This window comes from Hippocampus comes, unplaced genomic scaffold (assembly GCF_001891065.2).
Source record: "Hippocampus comes isolate QL1 unplaced genomic scaffold, H_comes_QL1_v1.1 scaffold261, whole genome shotgun sequence".
NCBI classification, from domain to species: Eukaryota; Metazoa; Chordata; class Actinopteri; order Syngnathiformes; family Syngnathidae; genus Hippocampus; species Hippocampus comes.
Genome location: NW_017805824.1, coordinates 2,815,817 through 2,833,536, shown reverse-complemented (window position 1 = coordinate 2,833,536; position 17,720 = coordinate 2,815,817).

Sequence of the window (17,720 nt, the reverse complement as noted above, 5' to 3'; positions counted from 1 at the left end):
TGTTTCATTTACCTACAATTCTCATTGTGGCATGGCCAACTGAAGGCTTTATCTTAAACGCGGGTGAGAGAGAGAGAGAGAGAGAGAGAGAGAGAGAGAGAGAGAAAGACATAGCCAAAGTGTTTATGTGAATGGTGGGCTCTATCTCATATTTTGGTTAAAAAATAAATCAGTGAATTAGTTGTTGACAGGCAACTAATGTCATCAGACATTTATTCGGGAGAGGTGTACCTGCCCCACCCCATGCTGACACCAACGATAAAACCGGGACAGGCATGGGAGCCTCATTAGACTCTGCCAGGGCAACAAACCTGCTCCAAAGCTGCCTGGCATCCATATTTCATCCTTTGCACGCCTTGACCGTACTTGACAAATGTGGGGGACCACTTCAAAATGATGTGACTATTTTTCAGCAGAACCATCAACAAAACCTTCTTTTAACGTGAGTAAACATACAATTATAAATGTAGCAACATTTCTACTTTAATTAGTAGGACTGCTCACAGATTACTTCAGCGTCTGACTTTTTGATTTTAGTCTAATCCAAACAAATATTCTGTAGATGTTTAGAGCCTCCACCTTTGTCGCAGTGTACATGGAAAGTCATCTTAAGTGAATTAACTTTTCACACATTACCAAAATATGCGCTCTCCTGTGGGGATGTGGGAAGTGGGGAAAGAAAGCTTAATTGAACAAACTAATGAGTACTTCCTATTTCCGTTGGGGATGTGGCAGCGAGATTGTTTGACAGTTTATCTGTGATAAATAAATGCTTTCGCAGCTAATTAGCTTCCAGACCCTCTGGGGAAGTGGGTTGGGGGTGTCCGAGCATACGTGTGTGTGTGTGTGTGTGTGTGTGTGTGTGTGTGTGTGTGTGTGTGTGTGTGTGTGTGTGTGAGAGAGACAGACTAAAGGAAGTGGACTGCAATACAGAAATTAACAACACACACACACACACACACACACACACACACACACACACACACGCGCGCACGCACACTGAAAAATGTGCCATGTTTAGTTCAAATAAAGCAAGAAATGCAGAAATATTTCCCAAACTGACAATTGTAAAAACAATCGAGAGCTGCTCTTAGCTTCACTTTCACACAGGTTATCAAGTGTGTGAAGGCTTCACAATAGAGCCGCAAATAAATCCCCTTGACCTCTGATCATGAAAGTGACAAAACAGGAACTGGCAAACTTATTCCATATGATGAATTATCCATCCATCCATTTTGTATCCCACTTGTCCTCATTTGAGCCACGTGGAAGCTGGAGCCAAACTGTCATGATTCGGTTTGGGACCAACAGGTGGGACTGTAGGGCTCCCCCTGCAGCTGCACACCTGTTGGTCGTTAGGTAATTAGTTGTATAAAAGGACTCCCAGCCCGACCACTCATTGTCGGGTCATTGTTTGTTGCCGTTTGTTTGCTTCTGTCAGATTTGTTTCAGTCATTTTTTTCGGTCATGTTTCTGTTATTGAGAGTTTTTAGCTTCTGCCATGGTTTTTTGTTTGTTACTTTGGATTTGTTTTGTTCTTTGGACTTTGTTTTGGATTTAGTTTCTCTGTGTTTTAAGACAATTCTTCAAGTATAACCTGCTCCTCCCTCGTGCCTGCTTTTTGGGGTCCACCACCACCTTGCAACATGACACAAACATAGCTGTCTTTGACCCCAGTCAATCGCAAGGCATGTATAGACACACAAAATTACAACTCACAATCGCACCTATGGAAAATGTGGAGTCTTCAATTAAACTGAAGGGTTTGGGAGGAACCCATTTCTGGAAAGCACGGGGAGAATTAACCTCTTATACCAGGGGTGTCCAAAGTCGGTCCTCAGGGGCCACCGTCCTGCCTGTTTTCCAGCTCTCTCGGGAGCAACACACCCGATTCAAATAATCAGGGTTGTTCTAATGCTGCTTCAGATCTGGCTGATGAGCCATCAACTGAATCAGGTGTGTTGCAGCCGGGGGAGCTGGAAAACACGCAGGACGGCGGCCCCTGAGGACCGACTTTGGACACCCCTGCCTTATACTGTTTCGGGTCATGGGGATCGGGTGCTCATCATAAATTTAAGTGAATGGCAAACTACGCCCTGGACTGGACGCCATTCAAATCATAGATACAGAGAGACAAAAGTTCCCGCTCAGATTCACGCTGTCACTGAACTGAACTGAACCCATAATGCCTGCGTGTGCACTACTTCAATGTCAGCAGCTTATGATTAATTAGTGAAATTATTAGAATGAATTAATGATATCAGCATCAATGATTTAATCGCATTACAAACTCTTAAAAAGTACTTGCCAGCACTTGATGTAAGTTGGTCATTAAGAGCAATCGTTTGTGCCAAGAAGTCCTTCTTTATCTGTTTTGGTGTCGCAGTAGTGCGGCCTGCCTCGATAAGAGCATATCTGCCAGTGGGCCAATGCTGAAGGCCCACGGGTCGGTCGTATCTCAGCCAGTGGCGTGGTGTTGCATCTGCAGGATATCAAATGTCTCTCGGGTGCCGTTCGCAATCATGCCAATGCTTTAGGGATGACTGTCGCCTTGGACAGCACTTGATTTCCAAAGTTCTTGGAAATTATGATGTGTCTATGGAGAAATTACATGATGAAAAAAAAATGTAAATATTCGAAATAATTAAGCCAGCAGTGAACACATATTGGAAGCATCTGTCGGTCCATTCAAATATACGCAAATGAAATATGATTTGAGATACGTCTGTTTTGTGTTACGAGCATGGTTACAGATGTAGGTACATACATACATACAGTGGTACCTCTACTTACAAACGTCTCTTCACATGAAATTTTCAAGTTACGTAATGTCTCAAGAGCAAAAAATTGCCTCTTGTTCCAAAATAAATTTCAAGATACGAAAGGTAAAAATACAGTATGGCCTGCTAAATGCAGCTCTCTCGGAACGAATTAGGGCATTTACATGAAAAACGCGTCTCTACTTACAAAACTTTCTAGTTAAGAAACTTCTTCCAGAACCAATTAATTTTGTAAGTAGAGGTACAACTGTACATACGTCGTATTTTCCGAAGCCGCTACTTTTTTCCCCTTTTTTAGAACCATGCGTCTTTTAACGTGTAATGTGTACTCTGTTATAATAGGTTCAGAAGGTGTTTAATGTGCAGTTTGCAAAGAATGTGTCTACTTAAAATCGTTTTTATTCTGATATGCTACCTCAAGGCTAACAAGGCATGTCCTGAAAACCTTTCAATCAATGACTAATACTGTATACTACATAAGCTTTTTGTGAGAGAACTTGGAAACATGGCCAAACTGTGATCTGTTATGATTCTTTTAAGTAAGAAATGGAAGTAAGAGAGGGAAAACTTCATCATAATAAGTTAATAAGTGAAGTAGTCTTGCAAAGATAAGGATCTATTCACAGAAATATGTTCACAATAGGCACTGAACTGCCACGGTATGAGGCACGGAGAAAGTTTGAAAGACTTCAGCAAAGATCAAGCAACTCAAAACTTTCTGCCTATAATGAAGACATTTTTTTTTTTTTTTTATTGTCATAAAAACTGCTTTTGTTAATCCATTAAATAAAAGGGTTCCTCTATATGCCATGGTCAACCTTTCAAAGAGGGGAACAATGCATTTCCGTACAATCCCAGTAAGTCAAGTAAGAATTTGAAGAATAGAAGGTAGAGTACAATAAGTGCTGGGAGAATGGAATGAAGATAATTGCGCTAAAATATAAAGTGTTTCTGACATCTGTCACTCCAGAGTGTCTTTCAACAAATGAGGTGAAATAAACACAGAACATTCCTCTGTTGTGAAGAGTGTAATCCTCTCGCCTCCCCGTGCTCCTTTCTTTTTTCTCCTGACAACGATAATTACAGTTTTTGTTGAAAAGCTTTCAAGGATTTATCACCGCTTTATATTAATGGGTTTCTGAGGCACTTAAATCCCCCCACTTTAATTTGTGGGTTGAGTGTGGCCATTGTGACTTTTCAATTTACCATAGTTTTGTTTGAAATGTACTTTAAGTTACGAGGGCACAACTATTACACAGCCAGAAATGGTACATTCAAGGTTTGTCCAGAGAATACATTTGTGGAAGACGAAGTCGATCAATAAATGAATCGGTCCATCCAGCGACCATTCCTTCCATTCATTGCCTGGTATCATTTGAGACTTTTCCCTCACCCGAAATAACATTGTGATGAGCTTCCGTAGAGGGAAAATTTACCCTTGCAGGAGTATGTGTCCGAGCCTGACATGTTTATGACTCCCACATCAGACTTATTAAATGGATTTTGTTGTTCTATCGAAGAAAACAGGAGCAACCACAACTTTGCAGTATGGGATGTTGATCCAATCTGTCTTTCAGGACATCGTTGGTCACAGTACAGAAAATACAGAAACAATATATCTTTGGACCATTTTTTTTTTCTGTTCTAATCAAGGCTGGTTCCGACTTTTCAATTTGGAGCTTGCGTTTTTTTCCACCCCTTGCTTATATGAATTTTCACACTTTACTGCCACTTCCTCCCACAGGCCAAAAACAGACATTAGGTTCAATGAGTGTGTGGTGTTGAGCCTGTGATTGAATGGCGATTAGTCAAGGCAGGGATGTATAACCAATCACCCAGCAGGAGAGAGAGAGAGAGAGAGAGAGAGAGAGAGAGAGAGAGTTTAGACTTTATAAAGTTTTGAGTACAGTAAGAGAGAAAGTCTCGCTCAATGGCATTTCAAGTTGTTTGAACCCAAATGACCTTTTCCAAACAGCTCAATTTGCCCATGACCTTGTAAAAACAAACTATCTCATAGCAGGTGTGTCAAGTGCATGAGGTCTTCATCATCAAACATGTAAATGATCTACAAAATAATAACGGCTAAGTTGAACTCATGAACATCACAGAAAAATGAAGGAAAATGCTGGACTTGAATTTAAATTCCCTCTACCAGCAAACTCATGTCAGGGTAACTTCACAAAGTGTCCATCATATTCCAATTTCGAGACAAAGAATGACAGGCTGGAGATTCAAAGCCCCGTTTTTATAACCAAGCTGGGTTTTAATCAGACCATGCCACCTGTGAGGCTCCTCAGAACTGGAGCCCACGGGGGGCAGTGCTAGGCTTCATTACTGACTGGCGGGTTCGGGCCCAGTTCTCCCTTTGCTCTATCTCCCAGCCTCTGTTCTTCAGTACCTCGCAGGCACAATGCAGAAATGAGAGCCGGCCGCTCGGCCGTCCACATCACTCTACGGCCGCAATTTGTCATTTTTCACACAAGATGAAGTCTTTTATGAAACGAAATGAGTTTGCCCAAAATGAAGCGCCACAAAAGCTCCGTGATTAATTTGCTTGTTAGGCTATTGCAGCTGTCACCTGTGGGAGACATCTGGACAGCAGACGGACTAATGCCAGCAGTGGGCCTGAAACATTTCTCTCTCTTTCTCTCCATCACCCTACCAGTCAGCCTTTCAGTAGGCTTTTAAAGGCACTACTTACTGTTTGAAATTGTCCTTTTTTTTTCTAGGGGGCCAATTAATAAGCATTACTTGTGAGTGACATGGTAATTAGTTGCATTAATGTAGTCATAAGAGGCTTTATATGGTGGTGGGGGTGCAGTGAACTGGCTAGGGGTCGGCAGCAAAGCCGAAGAATAAGCACTTAAAAACTAATTGTCCATTTGATCGCAGACATTTTCTTTTTTTTCCGACAGTGATTTTGTCCAAATGGCTGTGGCCGAAATAACAGTGTAATTCAGTTTTTCAGATTATGTTTGCAATATTCATACAAGTAGTAGGACTGATGGTCAGTTTATAACAGTGTATTGTGTATTAAAATCAAGCCATCAGGATAATACAAGGCATTGCATACAGAATGCATGTATGGTAATGCTTTACATAAATCAAAAATGGACTGTATACTGCGCATGAAATTGTAAGGGTGGAGTTTGCATGTTCACTCTGTGCTTATGCGGGTTTTCTGGAGGTACTCTGCCTTCCCCACACAGAGAAAGAAAATCTGCGTGGTAGATTCATTGAAGACTTTGCACATAGGAGTGACTGTAAGTGTAAAAGTTGATTTGAACATATGTGCCCTGCAAATGACTGAGGACCAATACAGTGTGCAGCTGACGTCGTGTTTGGAGTCAGCTAGGATAGGCAAACGCTTGCTGCCACCCTAAGAAGTGCACGCGGTATAGAACATGGCTGACTGAGTAGAGATGACATGATCTCAGTATCCACCGCTGGAATTAAAAATCATTAAATCGGTCAGATAATTAAAAGTAAATTAATGAAATGCACAAATAGACATTCTTCCCGTTCAGCTGATTCATCATCAAAAAAAGTAATCTGAGCAAAGACAATTTTTGTGAGGTTGGTTTAACTGAATTAATCATGTTCAAAGTCAACTTCAACAAATTATACAAGATAAAGCATGTTCCTGTTCCTGGCGGCGCAAGTGTTGCGGCCGCCCTCCGTTCCTGTTCCCGGCGGCGCATGTGTTGCAGCCGCCCTCCGTCCCTGTCTCTGGCGGCGTAAGTGTTGCAGCCACCAGTCGAGTCACGTCAAGCCCAGTCGTGTCAAGCTAGCCCAGCCATGTCAAGCTAAGCCGTTGGGTGACTTTGGGACGTCTGGGATGCGTCCCATGAAGGAGGGGCACTGTTATATTTTTGTTTAGGTTACATTTGGTTTTGTTCCCTCATGTGGCCTTTTTGTCGCCACCTGTTCTCGTCATCAGTGTCCCTTGTGTTTAACCAATCAGCTCCCTTCACCTTTTGTGTCTTGTCCAGGTGTTTCTCGTTGTCTCGTCACTTTGCTTGTATTTAGTTCCCTGGGTTCTTTCAGTCTTGCTTGGATCATTGTGTGTGTCTGTATGCCCCTATCATGTTTTGTTTCTGGTAATGTTTGGTTTCCTATGGTTTTCAGGACTTTGTTTGTATACTTCACTTAGTTTTCTTTCCCCATTGTACGACTGTTTGTGTTTTTCTTAAATACATCTTGGTCAGTCCACCCTACTCCTCCTGCCTCCATGCTTTTTGGGGTCCTCGACCTACCATCTCGCAAAACATGACAGAGGGTTCTTTTAGTAGTTTTGTAAGATACATTTGTTTTCTGTGCTTTGCTTCTGAATGTTGTGTTGTGTCTTTGCTTGTGTGAAGCACATTGAGTTGCCTTCTATTTGAAATCGTACACATATTTGATTTTGCCAGCTCAGCTTTATTTTATAACGCACTTTAAAAACAACCACAGGTGAAAAAAAGTGTTGTACACAAATAAAAATCAAACACAAGATATTCAACAGACATCCATTTTCTAATCCGCTTATCCTCAAGAGGGTCGCGGGCGTGCGCTGTGCGGGAGCCAGCCAATCGCAGAGATATAAAACAATTAAATTCAATAAAACAAATTTAAAACAATTTTTAAAAAGTGCATATTCTCATGCAGAGTTGAAAGCCAAAGAATAAAAATTTATTTTTCAACAGGTTTTAAACTTGGATAGTGTGCAGACAGAAGTCCTTCCAAAGTGTGGGACCAGCAACAGACACATTTCTATATTCCGTGCAGATTTCTGTACCCTCCGAAAAAACCTGGAGTCAAGATTATTATAGTGAACCAAAATTATTGAAATAACTAAAACTATCATTGAAAAAAAAAGTTTCATGTACGAAATTTAAAAAAAATTTAAATAAAATTGCTTATATGAAATCACACTGATACTACATCATACCTTTATAAAACTAACTACAGTGAAAAATGTCCTTTGTTTTCATCTTACATTTACATCTTACATTTCTTTACTTTTACATACATGCATACATTTACATTACACAATATTTGTGAGCCGAGTTTACACTGTATGAAGAAATGGGTTTCAGATTTTCACACAGAAACATGAATTCCTCAGTTGTTTTTGTGCTTGGTGGAGGTAAACATAATCCCCTCCCTTGGTGGGGTATTAACTCTTAAATCAGAAAGTCAATAGGCATGTGATGGCCCAGTAGACAAGACAACATCTTGATCCCAACAGTTCTAAATTGGAATCAGAGGGTTGGGGGGAAAGGTTCCGATTAACCATTTGGGTATAAAATGGAATCCTGTGGCATTTTAAGGACAACTTTGTACCAATCAGTTGATTTGCAAGTTTTGGTAAAAAAAAAACTATATTCCCCGTGCTCTGTAAATTGTAGCTACTTCTTTCAAGTGTAATGAAATTTGACGCCGAGGTCAAAGTGACAAACAACACACACACACACACACACACACACACACACACACACACTCTATGTGACGCTACCAATCTTTCCATTATCCCAAAGGCCAACCTGCGAGGAGAATAAAGGACATTGTTCAAAGTAAATGCATTTAACTCATCGCCCTAACTTCCGCTCTGTCCTTCTCGCTTTTACTCCAAAGTCAATTAGCCAGAGCCAACAAAGTAACGTCGCTCCTCCCAGGCACTCAGTGAAATGACGTTTCCTCTTCAGACCTGAGACTTACCCTTTGTGTCCTCATGCCTCGTGCTCTCATTGCAACACAAACACACCGTGGCAGTGTTATCGCCATTCTGAACACACTCACTAAGAATTTGGCGGCACCTCATGCACAGCCTCGCAGAGAAGCACTCTCCCACACACACACACACACACACACACACACACACACACACACACACACACACGCAATACAATGGCTGTCACAGGGCCGTTTCAATAATCCCCTGCATGTATGTTTAATGGAGAGGGCCCCAACAGGAAATGATCGGCAAATGAAACGAAGCAGCGGGTTATTACGAAGCAGTCTGGTGTCAGCGCGGGCCTCCCCGCCATTAATTTTATTGTAACTCATTTCTATGGCCACAGTGGAGCACAATTTAATGTTTCCATTCCCCACTACTGTTCTGCATGACAAATTGTTTTAATAAACATATACTGGCTCATAATAAAGTAATAATAATCCTACCAGTCGTCTTACTGTATATCACTGCAGTTAAATTTTCCCATAAGCCAACACTGGTTACAATGACAATTACATGGTAGCCAATCCTAAGCAAGGCAAACATAATGCAAAAATGTAATATAGTTTGTAAATATGATTAGTGTGCTGTCACGTCCTTGCAGTCTTGTATTCACATCTCTCTTCAGCCTTTTTCACAGTACTTGTTGCTGGCGTTCCTTGCCGCACTCTCGCTTCTCATGGAGCGCCTCCCATCGCTCCTCTCCACAACTTAATGAAAACAGTTGTTGACCGTCAATCCCATCGACCGATCAATCGCCATTTTTAATTTTGGAGATTAATGTGCAATTGTAAAAGCCTCAGAGGTCTTCTCCACATTCGTGCGAGTGTGTGTGTGTGTGTGTGTGTGTGTGTGTGTGTGTGTGTGTGTGTGTGTGTGTGCGTGCGTGCCTCTGCGTGCATGTGATTTGCCTCCTTAGAGGAAGCAGGGAGAATGTGTTCACATAATGGCTCATGGTTATTTGCAAGGGCAATTTTATGCTGCATTTCAATTATTGCCTAAATGTCTTTTTAGCTCCTGAAGTCATTGCTATGAACATTTACATTTCACACACATTATGGGCACGGCTTTTTGTTTTTCTTTTAAATACAAAAGGAACGTAGCCGCCTCTTGAACTTGAACAGCAACGGGAAATAAATATCAGCCAATTTCTAGCTGATATAAACAATTTTGATTCAATTGTATCCTGATACTATGACTGGCTGACAATAGTACTTGAAAAGGTGTGTGTAGCCCATTTTCGTGTATTTTACAAGTCAATTGTTTGAGACTTGCTTTTGTTGACATAACTACCAGGCGCCCACGTTTATTTCGGCAACTTCTTTTTCTTCTGGTCCATTGAACTGCCACAAATCTAAAACACAAAATCAACATTGTTAGATTTTGATCAGCTTCACATTGCAGCCAGCATTATTCCTCTTCTTTGAAGTACTTGGAAAAACATCAGAGATCTCTTCCTATTTGCCTGTTAAATCTAGACAGCATACCTTATGGCGTGGCTCCCCGGGCTCTCTTTGATTGCTGCATATACATGATGACTCTCTGTAAGATGATCCTACTAACCTTGGGCTTCAAGGTTCTAATGCGAGATAAGCATAAATTGTTCAACCCCAACCAAAATTCCTTCCAGCACTCGAAGAACGAGAGTAGCAAGTATATGTTCTTTACGTTTTGCGAAGAACGATGACTGCATTTGTATTACTGTTGCTTGCTGAACAGGTTTTTTCTGGCTGCACGTTTATCCGTATTTCCGCATTATACTTCCCACAGGTGGCCAAAGTGCACACAGCAGAACGGCCAACACAATTAAACTGAAGGAAACAATGTCTCAAAAATACTTTAAACTTTTGTACAGTCAATTTAATTATGCCACTATGCTATTTTTTACATATAAAATGCAATTTTATACTGTGTTGTTTTTCTTATTAAAAAGACATTACAAACATTGATGCTGTTTTTTTGGTGGGGTGGGGGGGGGCTTGAAAAGATTAAAAAGGTTTCCATTAATTACAGTGGGGAAAGATGAGTGTTTTGAGTTTCGAGTGTGGACATAGGGCAAATCAAACTTCTGTCTCAAGGCACAACTAAATGTGTGCAAAGAAGGGCTGTTATTCAAGTGAGTCATATTTAAAACGGGTGTCAATTTTGTGCAGGATTGCGTCGATTTTTACCCCTCAGGATTTATGGCACATTAAACTTATTACATTTTGCTGCAAACCAGGTGCAGTACAAATGGAAGAGTAAGGTACAGTACTTTCTTTAGTCATCTTCGTCTTGGTGTAACCACCAACAACTGTTAAACACCTAAAGTTTTTTTCTGAATACACTTTTATAAAAGCAATAAACTGAAGTAAGTTTTTTTTCTTAAACTGCTTCTTTTTTTTCTTTTTTTATTTCAGAACTAAGAATCCTGAGTGGAGAGTCTGCTTTGAGTGCCCGTCTCGTTGATTTTGGAAGACGTTTTTGTTGCATTATTCTGTAGTTCACTTTTTTTTGTGGATCTTCTTGACTTGAACAATAGGCAATGTCTCGCGTTGTCGCTCCTGTCTGTGTGAGTTGATGTGTGTAGATTGAATCTGTTGAGAGGTTTGGGGGGCCAGAATCTGCTTTTGTCATAAAGGAATGCCTGACACAGCTCAAAGAAGGCCCGCTAATTGTTGTCAAACGTCACTCCAAATCTGACGGACACTCCCAGTGATCAAATCAGCGAAAGCGGCGGTCCTGCTTTTTAGCCATCATTCAAAAAGAAGGTTTTCTCTCTCGCTCACTCCTGCTGGTCGCCTTTAGTCGCCTCGATTTTCCCACCGAGTCACAGTCACATGAAAAGGACTGTCTTCCACCACAAGCTCGTCATTGACTGTTGAATAAAATATTTATTTATGAAATCTAAAAACATGTATTCACCCTTCACTGCAGATTCAGGGAACATTGACTTCTGAAGGACTTTGGTGCCACCAGAGCCCAGCCCTCCAGTGAGTCAATTATGATGGCTTAAAGACGCGTCTGACTCCTCTTTTCAACAGTCTTCTTGGCCCTAATTTTTCATCTCAAACACTTTTCATCTCTTGGTGTGCTGGAGACATGAAAACACTCCAGGCCAGTTCTTTTTAACCTGAGCGCCAAACTGAGGTCATGATTGACACACAATGATTTCTGAAGAAGTCACACGAGGACTCAATCTGTCTGTAATTCACAGGTGATTGTCTAGATTACTCAAGTCTCTTTCAGGCCCTTATTACTGCTCTGGTTAAGGTTTATTTTTTGACATCCAGACAGTAGATATGTTTTACGGCCTTAAAACTCACCTGACTATTTTCGTGTTTTGGGCAAAGGGACCCAAAACTTAAACACTCAAAATGTTTTGGGCAAAATCCATATATTCCATATTTTGTACAAGTTATCCTGTTCAGGGTCAAAGGTGAGCGAGCCAATCGCAGGGCACATATAAAAACAAACGAGCATTTATGTTAACATTCAAACCTACAGACAATTTATTGTCTTCAATTAGCTTAAGGCTTGAGTCCCAGCGGCAGGGTGGGAATTGGGAAATCCGGGACAACGGTCAGTCAATTCCAGGTCCACATGATCTAGCGATTTTTTTTTTTTTTTTTTTTTTAATAGACCCTAATTCTTATGTCATGAATATCTTCAAATGGTGCAGTGCACATTGTCACATGGCCACATTTTTTCTCACATGCGCCACTGTCACAGACTCTTGTTGTGTGAGCACATGATCATAATGAGTTTATCCAACCATTTGTTTACTGGAACAGAGTGAAGATTGGGGGATGGCTTGTCCAATAATATCATACGTGACCTAGGGTTTAGGGTTCATTTTAAATGCATTTATTTCACTATTCTTGTACATTTTTAGCTACAAAAGGAAGGACAGTTGTATAAGCATTGTAGTTTGCTTTATTATGCAATACTAAATAACTTTTTTTCATTATTTTGCACTCCAAAAATTCTCCAGATATATAGAAATCTATCTATCTATCTATCTATCTATCTATCTATCTATCTATCTATCTATCTATCTATCTATAACTATGAACACTAACAAAAATTTAACTAAAACAAAATATTTTCAAAAACATAAAAATGTACACACTTGCTCTAAAAACCAACTCAATTTTTAAAAACACAAGTCAGAACAAAACTGGAATGAAAAACTCAAAACTATTATGACCCGGGTTGGAGTGCATAGGTATGGTGGAGCTCAAAGACACAAGGCGGTTGAAACCATTGAAAGATTTCAAAACAAATAAAACAATCGAAACATGAAGTCTGAAGTGCACAGTGGCAGTCATTTTTTTTCAATGTTCTTGGAAAAGCAACTTTCAAGCTGCGGAATCAAGATTTGCTCTCTGCAGAATCAGGATTGTGCTCTGCGGAATTAACACATTCTCTGCATGTTCCTGGGGGGACTACCCAATATTATGAGTTCAGGGTCCTGCTTTATCATATTAGATCGTCCTGGGTCATCCAGATTGTCAAAAACTAGGTTTTCACAAAAGATAAAATACTCAGAAAGTTGTCATGCATTGTGACATTCAAATCATTGGCATGAAATTAGCTAGTTCTCTCATTAGGGGCCTTATAAACTTGACACTTCCCTTTAAATATGCAGGACTTTCAACTCAGCATCTTGACATTCACGAAAAGAACTAGAGGAGCGAGCCTTTGGAGACCTCCCTGAAGGGCAGGCATGAGGCAAGGCAACCACAGATGATAATGCAGCTGAGTGCCGAGGTACTTGAGGCAACCAAGAACTAATTTCAGACCCAATCCTAACTCCTCTCAGTCACTCAGTCATCTCTCCTTACATCTTATGACTAACCCCCGTGTGTGTGTGTGTGTGTGTGTGTGTGTGTGTGTGTGTGTGTGTGTGTGTGTGTGTGTGTGTGTGTGTGTGTGTGTGTGTGTGTGTGTGCGCGTGTGTCTACACCCTATGTAACTCTTCATTATCTGCTCTCATCAACGTAGCCTCCCTCCTTCCTCCCACTCTACCCCAAAGTGGTGGAGCACTGAGGGCCTTTTTTGTCAGCCCAATGTCACGCAAGCTGGCCCCCCGCCATGTGCTTTCCAACATGATCACGATGTTTTCCTGTTAGTTTAAGTCTCATCCCAGCTAATTATTATTTTTTGCTTATAGCTGCTAGAGCTCCCATGGGAGGCTCCTTAATTAATCATTTATAAATCTACACAGCCTCCAAGTTTATTAGTCTCTGCCTTTGGCGCTGGCTGGCCGGCTGCATTGGGAAACCGCAAATTATTAGTTACAGGAATGAAAGCTCCCCACCCTCCCCACTCCGTCCTTGTTTGCAACTGATTAGGGCCTCACACAGAGGTTTTTCCACGGCCCCGCTCGGCACTTTAATTCATTCAGAGCACCTGACACATTATTCACCCTCCCACCTCTTTTATTGCTTGGACCCATGTTTTCTTCAGCTTGGCCACCAGCAGCCAAATGAAAACAAAAGCTGCAGCACCAAACATGGAAGGCGGAAGTTATTTCACTGAATGAGATCATTCAGCCACAGGCCAAGCTTTGGATAGAGGCTGATTTCCGCTCATTCATTTGGGATCAGGTGGTGGGAAAAGCACAGTGACACTCACTGGTCACAACATTAGGTATCCAAGCTTAATTTAATGAGATCCAATACAAGCACTGAATTAGAAATTCTGCTTTTGGAAACAACAGGAAAGACACTCAATAGGGCATAAAGACCGCCCCAAGGCTGTACAATACTCATTTGGATCATCACCAAATGGTACACCATCAAAGATGTCTGATTTTCATCATTAAGATTATTGTGTTAGCTATTGAAAAAGATGGGTGAAATTTCAACATGTCGTGTTACCAAAAAGTAAAAAAGGGAAAGGATAAAACTGTTTCTAGATGAGAACACTTTTCAAATCAAGGGCTCGAAATAAGCGTTTCCACATCCCTTTTTTGCCAGTCAAATTTGTAGTTTGCGGATCAAATTTTGTATTTTATGCCTTATTAATACACATTGAATAGCAAAACTGATAAACAAACACAGAAACAACCATCAAAAAAAGTAGGAAAAGGAGAGGAACCAGTGAGATCGTCCAAAAAAACTTTGCTGGAGACGCATCACCTACCGTGGGTAGTCCGAGGTCAAGTGAAGTTCTGTGCTACTTTTACAGTTGTAGCTAGCTAGCAACAGCTCAAAAATCTATCATCAATAATAATAACCTGTGTGGCGGCAAATAAGATATATTTTTGACAATTATCATACTCACGAAGGGATGATGAGATAAGATGGAGAAGTCATGCTAAAGGCTAAATTAACCTAAAATTGATCAATTACACTTTTCACACAACATTGAACTGCAAAATAAGCAGGCAAATTAATATGTGTCTGGACTCTGCAGAGCAAATCTTACTCACTAAACAGATCTGGAACCAGTGGCCTATAAGGTTAAAAGTATATTTATATAAGTATGAAAGATTTATCATGTATCAGTCACGTTATTTGTTTGTCTTCACAAGAGGTTTGTTATCAACTTTTGAGATTTGTGCAGTATATGTTCTCAAAATTGCGGTGTAGCAGTTTTTTTTTTTTTATCAATTTAGCTTTGCTTCGAGACATGCAAATACAGTTTGCTGCTATACAATATGAATTTTTTTAATAAAAACTGTTGATTGTATACAAAAATGTTTATGAATTATATTGTTATATTTTCATTGTTTAAAAAACTTTTGCTTCAGTTCCCAGTGATTAGCCTGCAAAAAAATACTTTTGGTCGTGTGATGGTCTGGGGCTGCTTAGTTCGATCAGAACCTGGACAACTTGCTGTGGCTAAAGGCACGATGAATTTTGCTCTCTACCAGAAAATCCTGCAGGCAAGTTCAAATATAAGCACTTTTGGGTTATGCAGTAGGGTTTTTTTCATGGTCAAATCAAAGCCTGGACCAACTGAGAAATGTCTCCACAATGATGGCAGAACTCATCAACAAGTGTTTGATTTCATTTATTGCTGACAAGAGTGGTACCACCAGTTATCGGGTTCAAAGGGTGATTACTTTTTAAAGTGAAGGCCGGAAAAGTTTAGATCCCCCACCCCTCGTATCCCCTCAAAAAATAAGTAAAACCATAAATAGGAAATTTACTTAGTTTGCCTTTGTGAGAAACAAAAAGTGGTTTGATGATCTGAAACATTTAAGTGTGATAAATGTGCAAAACAAACAAACAAAGGTCAAGAATGAGGGGGCCGTATTTTTCACTGCACTGTTTGTTAGTATTAAATATAATAGAAGGATTTTAATATTCATATATTTTGCTCATGCTTACAAAATTTCCTTGAAGTCCCTTCACAATTTTTTAAGCTTCCAGTATCAAAAGAGAAAGCGAATCTGTTCACAGCTTTCTCAATTACGCTGGTAACAAACAAGACATAAATACATACAAATTCATGCAAATAACATTACTCCATGCCATGTAAAAATTAAAGATGCACATTAAAATCTTTTAAGAAAGGATTCTCTTGAGCTGTAGCTCTTTTCCTAGAACCAAGTGGATTTTGCAGATGGACCTAAAAAAATGCCTGGTTATTTCTACTGAATGATATCATATCGCTAAGGCTGTCAGACTTTTATTGAAATGGTGGCAGTGTTTCCATCAGTTGAACTGAAAAAATAGATTAATTGAATCAAGCGAAAACAGCGTGTGAGATTTTGCCAATGTCTTTGCGCGAGAAGGGATGAATGCCTCATGCTACAGGGTTCCTTCATCCAATTAGACCTCCAGTAGCAGGCTCAACATTCCACCTTATCGCTGCCTTTTATCCCTTTTATCATCAAAGTGACTGCACTTTACTTAGGCACATAAGTAAAGCTTGAAAATTCCTCCCGGAGAGATGAACTAATTACATTTTTAAGAGTCACACAGTGCATCTGTGGACAACCTGCCACACAAGGAGCTGAGGTTGTTGATTCTGACATTGAACTAATGTGAGAGGATATTCATGCCGCATAGGCTGCGGCATATGAAATAACGGAATCTCACCCTCTCCGTGCCAAATTGGCATTATTAGCATCGCCTCTATTCCCATAAGGCCTCTGATCTTTGTCCAAATACGGTGTCGTTTAGCACCTAACTGGACATTGTTATGGTTCATCATGGAGTTATTTGTTAATCAGCACAGGAGCGTGATTTTCTCACAGATAACGCAGGCAACAAAAACATAATCATCGGAGAAGGCGGCGAACGGGGAGAGGGAGCAGGCTGCACAGTCAGGGTAATTACATTGGCATCTGTATACATAGTGATGGCAATATGCGGCTGCTTTTGTCTGCATGAGTACCAATTACTTTCACTGAAATGTGTTACAATTTCCCTTTCTCACCCGAACAGAGACGTGCCTATTAGAGATGCATGAAAAACTAACAAGATCAGACTCCATCTGCACCGCCTTGAGCTATTGCTGTTATTGCTCTTCTTGGTGATTAGAGTGACATCATCATCATGCGCCTAGTCAGAAGTGATAAGCATCCTTATTTTTAAACCACTAATCAGAGAAAAAGGCGAAAGAAGCAAATGCGAGATGTTCAGAGGAAGCCAGAAATTCAGTGTTCATCTTAACTACAGTAACCAAGTACAAATACTGCACTTGGTTACTGTAGTTAAGTCGATTTTTTCAGGTATCTGAATTTTATCCATCCATCCATTTTTTGATAACTTTTTAATTTTGCATTTGAGATGAGATAACTACACTTTATACTCTTGCATTGTCAAAATGGGTAGATTACCTTTTTTAACCACCACTGTTGATAACACGGCATAAAAATGATGTCATTACAGTGACGGAAATTGCGCTGTTTTGGTCTTTATAGGCGGGAAAAACGTCACTGAAATCACTTTTACTTTTATACTAAGGTAATAATAGTATTTTTTTGAGCTTTACTAAAGTATAAGAATTGTATTTCAGTTGATCTACTTTTGCACTTGTACTATATGTATATTTCAGTCAATTATAGATGTGTTTCTCAGTACATTACACATGTTTGAAGATAATTGTTGAAAATTCACAATGACTAAGAACTAGTATGCGATGCTCAATTGTGGAGATATACGGCCCTATGTTGGTCGACTGGTGCTCGGCGTTAAAACGGGCCCCAAACTAGCCTAGTGTGTTTCCGCCGCATGTTCCCCAGACACAGCAGATTGCGCTTGGCATAAAAAAAAAGAAGTATC